Consider the following 13,004-nt stretch of genomic DNA (forward strand, 5'->3'; position numbering starts at 1 on the left):
TCATTTTCTGCTACGATGTGGCTACTAGTATACATTGTCAAGAGACAGGGAAGTGTCATACCACTCACACACAACCTGCCAAAAGCTGTTGTCTGAAACATCTATAAAGAAAACTTGTATATCCTTGATGGGTAAGGTAACACATCCTTTGACTATTTCTCAAGCATTTACACACTTACATGATCCCAAGGTGATTTTGATGTTTTTGCCCACTTTATTCTCAGCTGTTTTATCACTGACCCAAGTCTTCCCACAGATTTCATTGGAAATCTCATTTAAGATGCCAGAAAGGGAAAGTTTTTAAGTCATATTTATTGAAATTGAATTTACATTCAGTAAAACTCACTCCAAATTTCTGACAGATGTAATTACCACTATAATCAAAGTGTAGAACAGTTCCTCAGGCCCTACCCTCAAAATGCTATGCAACAAACTCCTCCACTTATCTGTCCTGTATACAATGGGTCAAATTTAACCATCAAAATGATAAACAAAACTGCAAGCACAAAACCCAGAGGTTTAGCATAGTCAAAAGAATGGGATTTAAAAATAACCTTTGTAAATTAAAGCAGCTAACCAAATTCTCTTTTAAGATAGTTGTAGAATAGCTAGTCTAGCTACTGTGTCAAGATTCAGGCTGGATGGCAGAAAAACTTTTAAATAATGGAAGTGAATTCTGCCAAAAATTCTCTACAGGGCAGATATATATTTTTACAGATACTTGGCAGTTTTTTCCTAAAATTCACCCCTGCTACCACCATGAAAAGGACAAATAGCAAAAAACTCTATTCTGTATATATCAATCATCACATGTTCAAATACACCTTATCTCCTGGAAAAGCTTCTTTCAAGCACCAGCCCTGTAAGAGAAGTATCACAGTAGGTAATTAGAGCAGCAATTACTAAATTAGATTTAAGAAAATATAGTGACTAAACCATGTTTATAAAAGCAGTGCAGGTAAGGAAAATGAATTCCCCAATGAACTACATATTGTCAAATCAGGCATAGCAATATTCTGACATTAAAAAAAAAAAATTAACTCAAAATGGCCACCATTGCCAAAGATAAACATCTTTAAAGATTAGATGCCAATCACTTAAAAATACTTTTGTAAAATAACATTTTTCTTGGCATAATAAAATGTTATTTATTTACTAGAGCCCCCCCCCCCATTTTATTTAAAACATAATGTTTAAAGGGGGAGGATGTGATTGCACTTAATACATTCCTGCCCATCAAATTGGCCTCAGGTAAATCCTTTAACCCATCAGAGCAGAGGGTATCCAATCAGATTAGGGTTCTCATCCTTGGCCAAGAATTCTATCCAACTAATAACTCAGGCCAGATTTTCTCCATTAGGTCCATACCTTAAGCTTGTCAGCATCTTGTCAGCCTGGTAGGAAAGAGAGAAAAACAATGTTAAAAATATCACTAAGTTTTTAAAAATTATTTATTTTAATTGGAGGATAATTACAATATTGTTTTGGGCATTTTGTGTCTTTTTTTTTTTTTTCTCTTTTTGGTAAAGAGTATCTTATTGGGCTATTTACCTTTGTTGACTAAAGAGCTAACTGAGTAGAATTCCTGTAAAACAGCAATATTTTCCTAATTTCCTGACACTGGGAATCTCCTGAAATTCCCAGCCAGGAGACACCCTGGGCGTCTCCATTTTATAGAATGTCAGTAGTCACCATCTTTCTAACTTTATCTCCTTGTTACACTAGCATGGAACAATATCAACTTGGGGAAAAACTATAAACATTACTGGTAACAGTATCTGCCTATGAAAGATGGAAACAAACTCTTCACATTAAAAAAAAAAAAAGCAAAGGAAGCCTGAAACTAGTGTACAGAGGCGGAGGCGGAGGCCATCGAATTGAGAACAGTCCTGTCAACACTTGCTCACTTCCCACAGTCTTTAAATAGACACTGGCTCTCAGCCATGTCCCTCTCCTAAAGCGAATTGTTGAAAAAAAAAAAAAAAGCGGGGGGGGGGGGGGGCGCCGTGCTTAGGACACAGCTCGCATCAGTAAAATCAGATACTTTCTGATCAGTAAAAAGGTCTTTCACCACTGAGGCAAACATGTAAACATCCCACAAGCCTCCCATTTCAAGAGATCACTAAGCGGTACCAGTGATAACGATTCCTTCATCAGTCAGCTTATAAATTGAGATCTTTACAAATTTTATTAAATCCGGGGAGTAACGCTTTCGATAGGAATGTATACCGGTAAAACACTTAAAATGCCCTCTAATGCTGAGGACCAGAGTGGAACTTGGAAACGCTTCCTCGAGACAAACTTTCTCTAGGGCCACTTTTCCTGTTTATCTTGGCGAACACAAGTCAGAACCCCAAAGGTTCCGACTTCTTCTCAGGCCAGAAAACGATGACGGGCCTCCCGCTCATGAGACCCACACACGTTAGGAAAGAGGGTCCTATGCTGCATAACGCACTGTCAATGCTGAAAAGGGAATGTGGGGGAGAAAAACTGCTCCCTCATCAAGGCTCACAGTAGTTAACCGCTCCCACAAGAGTCACGTAGACCTTTTAAAGAGCCCAACCACAGAGCGAAGTGGCAACTGAGAGGCATTTGCGGAGGGGGAATGCCTGTGTGGGCGAAATTACCTCCGTTACTTGCTAATACCGGAATTAACACTGCTCTGCCTTGAAGGCTAAAGTGTTTCAGGCCCATGATCTCATCCGCTTCCTAAATAGACCGTGTCAGAGTCCTCAGAGCCCCCGGCGGGGGCCCCGCGTGCGTCTCAACTCGCACACCGTCCAGGGCTCTGCGCCTCCGCCCCGGGTCGGCTCCTCCAAGAGTCGTTTGTTTTTTCTCTTTTTATTGCAAAAGGAGCTTGAAGCTCCATGTGGCCCGGATCCCTTGAGCATCGGGGTCCCAGGCACAAGTGACGGGCGCCTCGACCCCTGGGGGAAAGAGGGACCTTAGGCGCCAAGAGCGTTATTTCTGGGGAGGAAGGGTCCCCGGTACCCTGAGGATGTCCTCGCCGCAGAAGAGCTCTCACAGCGGCTCCCGTGGGGCCTGGGAGGCCTCTCTGAGGGGGAGCAGAGCTGAGGTCTAACATGAGCCCTAGCCGCCCACATGGGGCGGACGCGCGGACAGGAGGGGCGCTCCTGGTAAGTGCCACTGGAGAGAACCTCGGGCCACGCGGAGGGCTTTAGCGTCGAGCTGGTGAAAAGCCACTTACCGAGTCACGCGCGGAGGCAGAAAGGGGAGAGAGACAGGGAGACACCCAGTTTAAAAGGGGCCTGGGCGATCAGCACCCGGCGGCAACCAACCAAAAAGTTGCCCTAGAGCCCCGCCCGGCCCGGGACCCAGCCCAGCACCCGCTCCTCCCAGCCAGCGGCACCCTGAGGCCCTCGCGCGCCTCCTGTCGGCGGCCTGGGGCGAGCGGGGCGGACGGCTGCCCCGGCCTCGCGCGGCTAGGGCCTCAAAGCTGACCCACCGACCATCTGCCCCAAACCTCTTCCTAAGAGTGGGGTCCATTTACCTTGAGGCAGATTCAGGGGAGCTTCTGGCACTCTAATAATGTTAGGTATTTCTGCCTGTCTCCCCTCTCCCCACCTCAAGTATCCTTTGCCTTTCCCCAGGATAGTCTGCAAGCTATCAGAAGTCCCCAGCTTTGCTTTTATACTTGGTTCTATCCTTAATCTGGAGAAGGCAATGGCACCCCACTCGAGTACTCCTGCCTGGAAAATCCCATGGACAGAGGAGACTGGTAGGCTGTAGTCCATGGCGTCGCTGAGGGTCGGTCACGACTGAGCAAGTTCACTTTCACTTTTCACTTTCATGCACTGGAGAAGGAAATGGCAACCCACTCCAGTGTTCTTGCCTAGAGAATCCCAGGGACGGGGTAGCCTGGTGGACTGCCGTCTATGGGGTCACACAGAGTTGGACACGACTGAAGTGACTTAGCGGCAGCAGCAGCTATCCTTAATCTGTCCCTGGAATTTTTAGAATTGAGACTTCCTAGGTACTGGAGCACTTTAGATCATTTTGGTTGGAGAGACTGTTTAGGGCAACAAGTATACACTCAGCAGTAGGCACCCTGATTTATGCTGGTGGGTGGGTTGTTGTTGTCAGTCTCTAGGTCCAGTCGGACACTTTTGGACCCCATGGACTGCAACATGGCAGGCTTCCCTGTCCTTCACTATCTCCCAGAGTTAGCTCAAACCCATGTCCATTGAGTCGGTGATGCCATCCAACCATCTCATCCTTTGTGGTCCCCTTCTCCTCCTGCCTTCAATCTTTCCCACTATCAAGGTCTTTTCCAATGAGTCGGCTGGCTCTTCCCATCAGGCGGCCAAAGTATTGGAGCTTCAGCTTCAGCATCAGTCCTTCCAGTGGATATTCAGGATTGATTTCTTTTAGAATTGACTGGTTTGATCTCCTTGCAGTCCAAGAGTCTTCTCCAGCACCACAGTTAGAAAGCATCAATTCTTCCATGCTCAGCCTTCTTTATGGTCTGACTCACATCCATACATGACTACTGGAAAAACCATAGCTTTGACTATAGGGACCTTTGTCGGCAAAGGTCGACATGCCATGATGTACCGGATGCCATGATGTACCGGATGCCATGATCTTAGTGTTTTGAATGTTGAGTTTTAAGTCGGCTTTTTCACTGTCCTCTCTCACCTTCATCAAGAGGCTCTTTAGGTCTTCACTTTCTGCTCTTAGAGTGGTATCATCTGCATATCTGAGGTTGTTGATATTTCTCCCAGGAATCTTGATTCCAGCTTGCAATCAAGCTAGGGGGCAGGAGGGGGAATGGTGTTGAATGAGAAACTGCCCCTGCTTTTAAGGAACATAAAACGATAGAAGCCAATGCAGTGTGCCACAGGATCAAGCCACCAAGCCCAGTCTCCTAAGGACATAAGGGTACCCTTCCTGGAGGAGAGGGTGTCTAGGCTGAATCTAGCATACTAGCAGGAAGCTTGCTTCATGATACAGGCGAAACCAAGAGAGTTAAAGAAGAGTCATAGACTAGAGGGACTTTTAGACCATACAGAATTTCTGGTGGAGTAGAGCACACATTAGGATGCTCTCCAAAAGGAGACTTGTTGCCACAATGGAATGTAAGCCTAATGGGGACTCAGCTTCTCGCTCTGTTGGATCCTCTGAATTCAACATAGTGCCTGGAACATATTTGAGTAAATGGGAAATGACTCCAGGGAAAGGGATTCACCACTGAACCCCTATAGTAGTTGAGTATTCATGCTATGAAACTCTTCAAGGCTCATAGTGATGATCGTGGTGGGGGTCTTATCCCAGAATGTAGCTCTTTGGGTTTCCATGAGTATGAGTTTATTCCTGCATTCTCAGGACATGGCCTAGAGCTTGGTGCACTGTGAATGCTTGATAAAAACCTGCTTGATTTCCTTTCTTGGTGTGTATTTGCCCTGCTGCTAGAGAGGAACCCTCCACCCCCACCCCCACTCACCATGCCATGTCGCTTTGTGAAGGAACTTCTGCAGGCAAATGCCCTAAGCTTCTGTCCACCCTTTCCTCATTCCCTTCCAGAAAAGAAGGAATTTCAATAAAATCCTGTTCTAACATGAACTTTGAGAACAAACTGGGGTAAGCTTGTTGGCGTCCATCCTCCACCTGTTCCCTGTTTTCAAGATTGTAATCTTCTCTGATGTCTCCCCCTAGACAAGGGTTGAGACATGACCATTTGGAAGCCATTGAGGGTTTTCTTGGTTCAGTGTACAGTTATCTGGGTATAAGTGTCACTCCCTTATCCTTTGTGATTTTCAGTAGTCCAAACTGAATAAAAGATAGTATATCTTACTAATCCTGCAAAAACAAGATCTTGCATTTTACTCACTTTAAATTTTTGGCCCCCATATATGTTATAGCCCCCATAGATGTCCAATGGCTCCTCTTTCTCAAAGAAGAGCAAATCCATTAGGAGGCTGTAAGCTGTGAAGGTTTCTGTTCTTTTTCTTCCCTCATTGCCCAGCATCAATATAAAATAACAGTGACCCAAGGTTAGGATAGGCAGCAGAACAGACTCAGCTCTAAAATCACAATCTTATCAGCAGTAAAGCTAACACTTTCATTTCCCTTCTGTGTCTTGTTTTGCATTGGTTCTGAAGGTGGAAGGGCAAAAAAGCACATTTTTTATCTTCCTCCCCTAACCCTGCAGTTGTCTGATCCTTATTTGTTTCCAGTGGACCAACATCAGATACAGATCTGGGACATTTGCTTTCGCCAATTAATTGGCCCATTCATTTCCTTTTGTCTCTGTTTAGTGCACATTTTGTTGTGTTGCTGTAGTGTAGAGCCAGGAGATAAAGCAACTGAAGACATTATTTATGATTCAAATGATCATAGCAGTTGGGTAACATTTTAATTGGCGTCAGTGGGCCATTTGCCACATGCTGTTCTCTACCCAGCAGCCTGCCTCTTCCAAGCAGCTGTAGGCTTGTTTTCAAGCCAGGAGAGAATGTTTGCTCTCATGGAGGCCTATTGGTTCCACTTGCCTCAGTAGAAGCAGATGATGGCTGCAATGCAGCTGATTTCAGCGATTAGAGGTTGTACAGGTAAGCATGCTGGAAGCACTGGGATACAACTGTACTTGTTTCTGACCTCCAGAATGGATACAAAACAGACTATTTAAAAAATGCCCCCTCGGGTTTGTTGCTCAAACATAGTTGTTCACAAGACCTCTGGAAAATTTAGGAATAAAGGTATAAAATAGATTTCTATTTCATGTTTTATATTCAATATATCAAATATATCACCTTATTGATAAGCATGCTCTAGTTGTAAAACAAATAAAATAAAAACATCCTTCAACTCCACATCCTTCTGCAACTAACTACTTATTTCTTTTTCTCTTGATAGTGTGCGTGCCTCATGCTGAGTCGCTTTAGTCGTGTCTGACTCTCTGCAGTCCCGTGGACCGTAGCCTGCCAGTCTCCTCTGTCCATGGGATTACCCAGGCAAGAATGCTGGAGTGGGTTGCCATGCCATGCTCCAGGGGATTTTCCTATTTTCCTGACCCAGGGACTGAACTAGTATTTCTTATGTCTCCTGCATTGGCAGGTGGATTCTTTACCACTAGGGCCACCTGGAATGCCCTCTCTTGATAGCAAGTCTCCTCAAAAGCACTGTTTCTAATTGCTCTCCTCTACTCTTCTGAATCTAATTATGTTGGGCAGCCTCGGAGATGATCCCAGTGGCCCCATCTCCTGCTATTCATGCCCTTGTGTAGTTCGCTCCTCTTGAGTGTGGGCTGGACCTGTTGAATTTCTTCCAATGAATAAAGTACAGCAAAAGCAATGGGATGGCGTATGACAAGATGCTCCCTATCATATGTCGTTAGGAAACTGCAAATTAAAACCACAGTGACATGCCATTATATATCTATTGGAATAGCTAACTTTCAAAACACTGACAACACCAAATGCTAGTCCGGATGTATTAATAACTAGCAACTCTCTTCGTTGCTGGCAGGCATGCGAAATGGCACAGCCACTTGGAAGACAGTTTGGCCATTCCTTACCAAAGTAAATGTGTTCTTACCACATAATCCAGCAGTCAAGCTCCTTGGTATTTACCCAAATGAGCTGAAAACTTGCACCCACACAAACACTTGCACACGGATGTTTACTGTGGTTTTATGTATTCATCATTGCCAAAGCTTGGAAACCACCAGACTTCAGTAGGTGAAAAATAAGTAAATTGTGGTACATCGAAACTATGGAATACTACTCTATACTAAAAAGAAGTGAGTTGTGAAGCCATGAAAAAACATGAAGGAAACTTAATTACATAAGTTTACATAATATGCAATTACATAATCACATATTACTAAGTGAAAGAAGCCAACCTGAAAAGTTTACCTACTGTTTGATTCCAACTATATGGCATTTTGGAAAAGGTAAAACTATGGGAACAAAAAAAAAGATCAATAGTTGCCAGAGGTTTGGGGAGAGGGAGAATGAATAGGTGGCACACAGGGGATTTTTAGGTCAGTAGTAGTGAGAACATCCTGTACAGAATTGCTAGATGGACATAAGAAAGAGCTCTTCCATGGCTGTGTCTTAGTGGAGGCATGTGGGATAGAGAATAATTGAAGATGAGCTTTGTTCAGTTGTACATTTATATGATTGTTCAAATTCCGTTTTTCAGTCGCTAAGTCATGCGTGACCATTTGCAACCCCATGCACTGCAGCATGCCAGGCTTCCCTGTCCTTTAGCATCTCCTGGAGTTCGCTCAAACTCAAGCCCAGTGAATCTGTGATGCCATCCAACCATCTCCTCCTCTGTCGTCCCCTTCTCCTCCTGCCTTCTATCTTTCCCAGCATCAGGGTCTTTTCCGATGAGTCAGCTCTTCACATCAGGTGGGCAAAGTATTAGAGCTTCAGCTTTAGCATCAGTCCTTCCAATGAATATTCAGGATTGATTTCCTTTAGGATGGACTGGTTTGATCTCTTTGCTGTCCAACAGACTCTCAAGAGTCTTCTCCAGCACCACAGTTCAGAAGCATCAATTCTTCCATGCTCGGCCTTTTTTATGGTCCAACTCTCACATTCATACTGGAATGTGACTACTGGAAAAACCATAGCTTTGACTATGCAGACCTTTGTCAGCAAAGTGATATTCCTGCTTTTAATATGCTGTCTAGGTTGTCTAACTTTCCTGGTGGCTCAGACGGTAAAGCGTCAGCCTACAATGCGGGAGGCCTGGGTTTCATCCCTGGGTTGGGAAGATCCCCTGGAGAAGGAAATGGCAACCCACTCCAGTACCCTTGCCTGGAGAATCTCATGGACAGAGGAGCCTGGTAGGCTACAGTCCACGGGGTCACAAAGAGTTGGACATGACTGAGTGACTTCACTTTCTTTCACTAGGTTGGTCATAGCTTTTCTTCCAAGGAGCAAGCATCTTAATTTTATAACTGCAGTCTCCGTCTACAGTGATTTTGGAGCCCAAGAAAATAAAATCTGTCACTGTTTCCATTTTTTCCCATCTATTTGCCAGGAAGTGATGGTACCAGATGCCATGATCTTTGTCTTTTTAATGTTGAGTTTTAAGCTGGCTTTTTCTCCCTCCTCTTTAGTTCCTCTTCACTTTCTGCCATAAGGGTGGTGTCATCTGCATATCTGAAGTTATTGATATTTCTCCTGGCAATCTTGATTCCACTTGAGCTTCATCCAACCCGGCATTTCACATGATGTCCTCTGAATATAAGTTAAATAAGCAGGGTGACAGTATACAGCCATGACGTACTCCTTTCCCAATTTGGAACCAGCCCATTTTCCATGTCCAGTTCTAACTGTTGCTTCTTGACCTGCATACAGGTTTCTCAGAAGACAGGTCAGGTGGTCTGGTATCCCTATCTCTTTAAGAATTTTCCACAGTTTGTTGAGATCCACACAAAGGCTTTAGCATAGTCAATGAAGTAGATGTTTTTCTGAAATTCCCTTGCTTTTTCTGTGATCCAGTGGATGTTGGCAATTTGCTCTCTGGTTCTGCTGCCTTTTCTAAATCCAGCTTGTACATCTGGAAGTTCTTGGCTCATGTACTATTGAAACCTAGCTTGAAGGATTTTAAGCATGACCTTGCTAGCATGTGCAACGAGTGCAATTAGTTTGAACATTCTTTGGCATTGCCCTTATTTGGGATTGGAATGAAAACTGACCTTTTCCAGTCCTGTGGCCACTGCTGAGTTTTCCAAATTTGCTGGCATATTGAGTGCAGCACTTTAACTACATCATATTTTAGGATTTGAAATAGCTCAGCTGGAATTCCATTACCTCCACCAGCTTTGTTTGTAGTAATGCTTCCTAAGGCCCACTTGGCTTCGCACTCCAGGATGTCTGGCTCTACTTGAGTGATCACACCATCCTGGTTATCCAGGTCATTAAGACTGTTTTTGTATAGTTCCTCTGTGTATTCCTGCCACCTCTTCTTAGTATCTTCTGCTTCTGTTAGGTCCATATAATTTCTGTCCTTTATTGTGCCCATCTTTGCATGAAATATTCCCTTGGTGTCTTCAATTTTCTGGAAAAGATCTCATCTTTCCCATTCTATTGTTTTCCTTTATTTCTTTGCATTGATCACTTAGGAAGGCTTTCTTATCTCTCCTTGCTATTCTCTGGAACTCAGCATTCAGATGGATATATCTTTCCTTTTCTCCTTTTCCTTTCACTTCTCTTCTTTTCTCAGCTGCTTCTAAGGCCTTCTCAGACAGCCATTTTGCCTTTTTTCTTTTTTTTTTGTTTTTTTTTTTTTTTCATTTTGCCTTTTTTCATTTCTTTTTTCGGGGATGGTTTTGATTACTGCCTTCTGCACAATGTCATGAATCTCTCTTCATGGTTCTTCAGGCACTCTATCTATCAGATCTAATCCCTTGAATCTATTTGTCACTTCCACTGTATAATCATAAGGGATTTGATTTAAGTCATACTTGAATGGCATAGTGGTTTTCCGTACTTTCTTCAATTTAAGTATGAATTTGGCAATAAAAAGTTCATGATCTGAGCCACAGTCAGCTCCTGTTCTTGTTTTTCCTGACTGTATAGAGCTTCTCCATCTTCAGCTGCAAAGAATATAATCAATCTGACTTTGGTACTGATTATCTGGTGATGTCCATGTGTAGAGAAGTCTCTTGTGTTGTTGGAAGAGAGTGTTTGCTATGACCAGTGCATTATCTTGGCAAAACTCTGTTAGCCTTCGCCCCAGTTCATTTTGTACTTCATGGCCAAACTTTCCTGTCACTCCAGGTATCTCTTGACCTACTTTTGATTGTTCAGATGAACATTGTCAAATTTAAATTTCAAGAGGGTAGGAATTGTGACTCCTTAATTTCTGCATGTAAGTCTAGGCTGCCTGAACCTCGTGCAAAAGGTTGCTAATAAATGCCTTTCATAGAAATGATGATAAATATGTGAAGCCACTTGATTGGAATGCCCTTTCTAGTAAACACATATTTATAACCCACATTCAGAAGGCTGGAAATTACTTCCAGGCCCATCCAGATCTGTGCTGGGAACTGAATGCAGCAATGCCACAGCTTCTTCTAAATTACGTTTAAGCTTTAGAAAGATTATGATGAAGTGGTGCATAATCCTTCTGGTGTCTTCAGTGATGCACTTAAACAGGAATGTTTCCTTCCTTCCCCTTGCCGTGACTAAACATCTGTGCAACCATGACTGTTCCAGCTTAAAGGAAAGCATCAGACCCATTTAGCCTCTCCTGCTGTTCATCCTGTGTCCTCTCTCCTCTCATTCCCAAAGGGGTAGCCTTCCAGTAGGGGCAGCAGCATCATAGATGCTCTGTTGAGAGCACAATTAGTCTACATTTTTTCATTACTGATCTGCATGCCCTTAACGAGCTTGCGCTCTGCTAGATGGAACTCGAGGTGCCCAGGGGGCTTTACACTTTAGTTGAGTCAGGTAAGTTTACTCAGATTCAAAAATTTAAACAGGCATTCGGGGAGAACGTTGAGTCTGTTTTTGTAGAAAGGCCCCATCTTTCTGGTTTCCACTCCCCTTCCCTTCTCTCCATGGCATCTGGTGTTCACATTTCGGGAGGTACTTTGGGTCCAGGAAGGGAGGCAGATGACAAGGACAGGTCTTCTGCATTTCAGCTGGCCTTTGCTACAGTAGGTGCTGCCCTTGGACAGTGACTGCTGTAATGGAAGTGTTTCCAGCCGTGGGTCTTCTCTGAGGTTTGTCGTTGAAGACCTGGGACCTGTCACTCATGATCACACTTACCTGTGGCTTGGTCAAGCCTTGGGAATCTGCTGTGAGCAGCTCCAGCGGCACCTTCCCTGGCTACCCTATCCAAACTCCCACTCCTTCTCCATTCCCCCCCCCCTTTTTTTAAAGCCTATTTTCTTTATAAGACATATCTATGTATCTATCCATCTTTCTCTTTCATCTAGCCTCCTCTACTGAAACTTAAATCCCTTTCAAGATGATTTACCTAGAGGTCTCCTGTCCGCTTCTCTACCTCTATTTTCATCTCCTTCTCTGTCTCCACCCTCAAACCCACACCCATACTGATACCAATCTGTATCGATTAAAAATGTGGGTCTAAAATTTAACTTACTGGGTTCAGATTCTTGTTCTGTTATTTACTAGTTGGGGGAACCTGGACAAATTACTTAGCCTGCCTATGCCTTGGTTTCTTTATTTGTGAAAATGGGATAATAATAGCACCTACGGTGTAGGTTGTGATAAAGATAAAAATGAGTTACTATATGGAGAGGGTTTAGAAATGGGTCTGACATGTGGAAAGCATCACCTAAGTATTTGCTGCTTTTTAAAAATTATTGACAGTGTTCTCTACCAGAATATAAAGTCCATGAAGGCAGAATCTTTGTCTGTCTTTTTTACTGTTATGTATCCTTAGCCTTCAGCAACATATGACCCACAGCAGGCACTTCATAACTATTTGTTGGCTGAATGAATAAATGAATGTCTGGAGAAACAAGAGAGCAACAAAATCTATTTAAAAAAATATCACCACCCTTTCACACTCCCTCGGGCTTCCCAAGTGGCACTAGTGGTGAACCTGCCGGCCAATGAAGGAGACATAAGAGATGCGGGATCAATCCCTGGGTCAGGAAGATCCCCTGGAGAAGGACATGCAATCCACTCCAGTATTCTTGTTTGGAAAATTCCATGGACAGAGGACCCTGGTGGGCTACAGTCCATAGGATCGCAAAGAATCGGACACGGCTGAAGCAACTTAGTCTTCACACTCCCTCTAGTAAAAGTTGATGTCCCTCTCAAGATGATTTCCTCCTCTTTAGAGTTCTCCTTCCTTGAGGAGAAGCTTCCCAGGTGGCGCTAGTGGTAAAGAACTTGCCTGCCAATGAAGGAGACATCAGAGCTGCAGGTTTGAGTCCCTCGGTGGGGAAGATCCCCTGGAGGAGGGCATGACAATGAGATTCTTGCCTGGAGAATCCCAAAGGACAGAGGACCGCGGTGGGCTACAGTCCACTGGGTCACGTGCAGAGTCGA

At 43.9% G+C, this 13,004-nt stretch overlaps 1 long non-coding RNA gene and 1 other non-coding gene across 2 annotated transcripts; both read right to left on the bottom strand.

Annotated features, from left to right (window-relative positions):
- Window positions 1-292: 292 nt before the first annotated feature.
- LOC113891632 lies at window positions 293-3,308 on the bottom strand. Its single transcript, XR_003510828.1, has 3 exons — window positions 3,209-3,308; window positions 1,369-1,394; window positions 293-860 (listed from the first exon to the last, which is right to left on the bottom strand). It is a non-coding gene; the product is annotated as an uncharacterized LOC113891632 (long non-coding RNA).
- LOC113891941 lies at window positions 1,243-1,315 on the bottom strand. Its single transcript, XR_003510920.1, has one exon. It is a non-coding gene; the product is annotated as a small nucleolar RNA SNORD93 (small nucleolar RNA).
- Window positions 3,309-13,004: the final 9,696 nt, after the last annotated feature.

This window comes from Bos indicus x Bos taurus, chromosome 4 (assembly GCF_003369695.1).
Source record: "Bos indicus x Bos taurus breed Angus x Brahman F1 hybrid chromosome 4, Bos_hybrid_MaternalHap_v2.0, whole genome shotgun sequence".
Taxonomy (NCBI): Eukaryota; Metazoa; Chordata; class Mammalia; order Artiodactyla; family Bovidae; genus Bos; species Bos indicus x Bos taurus.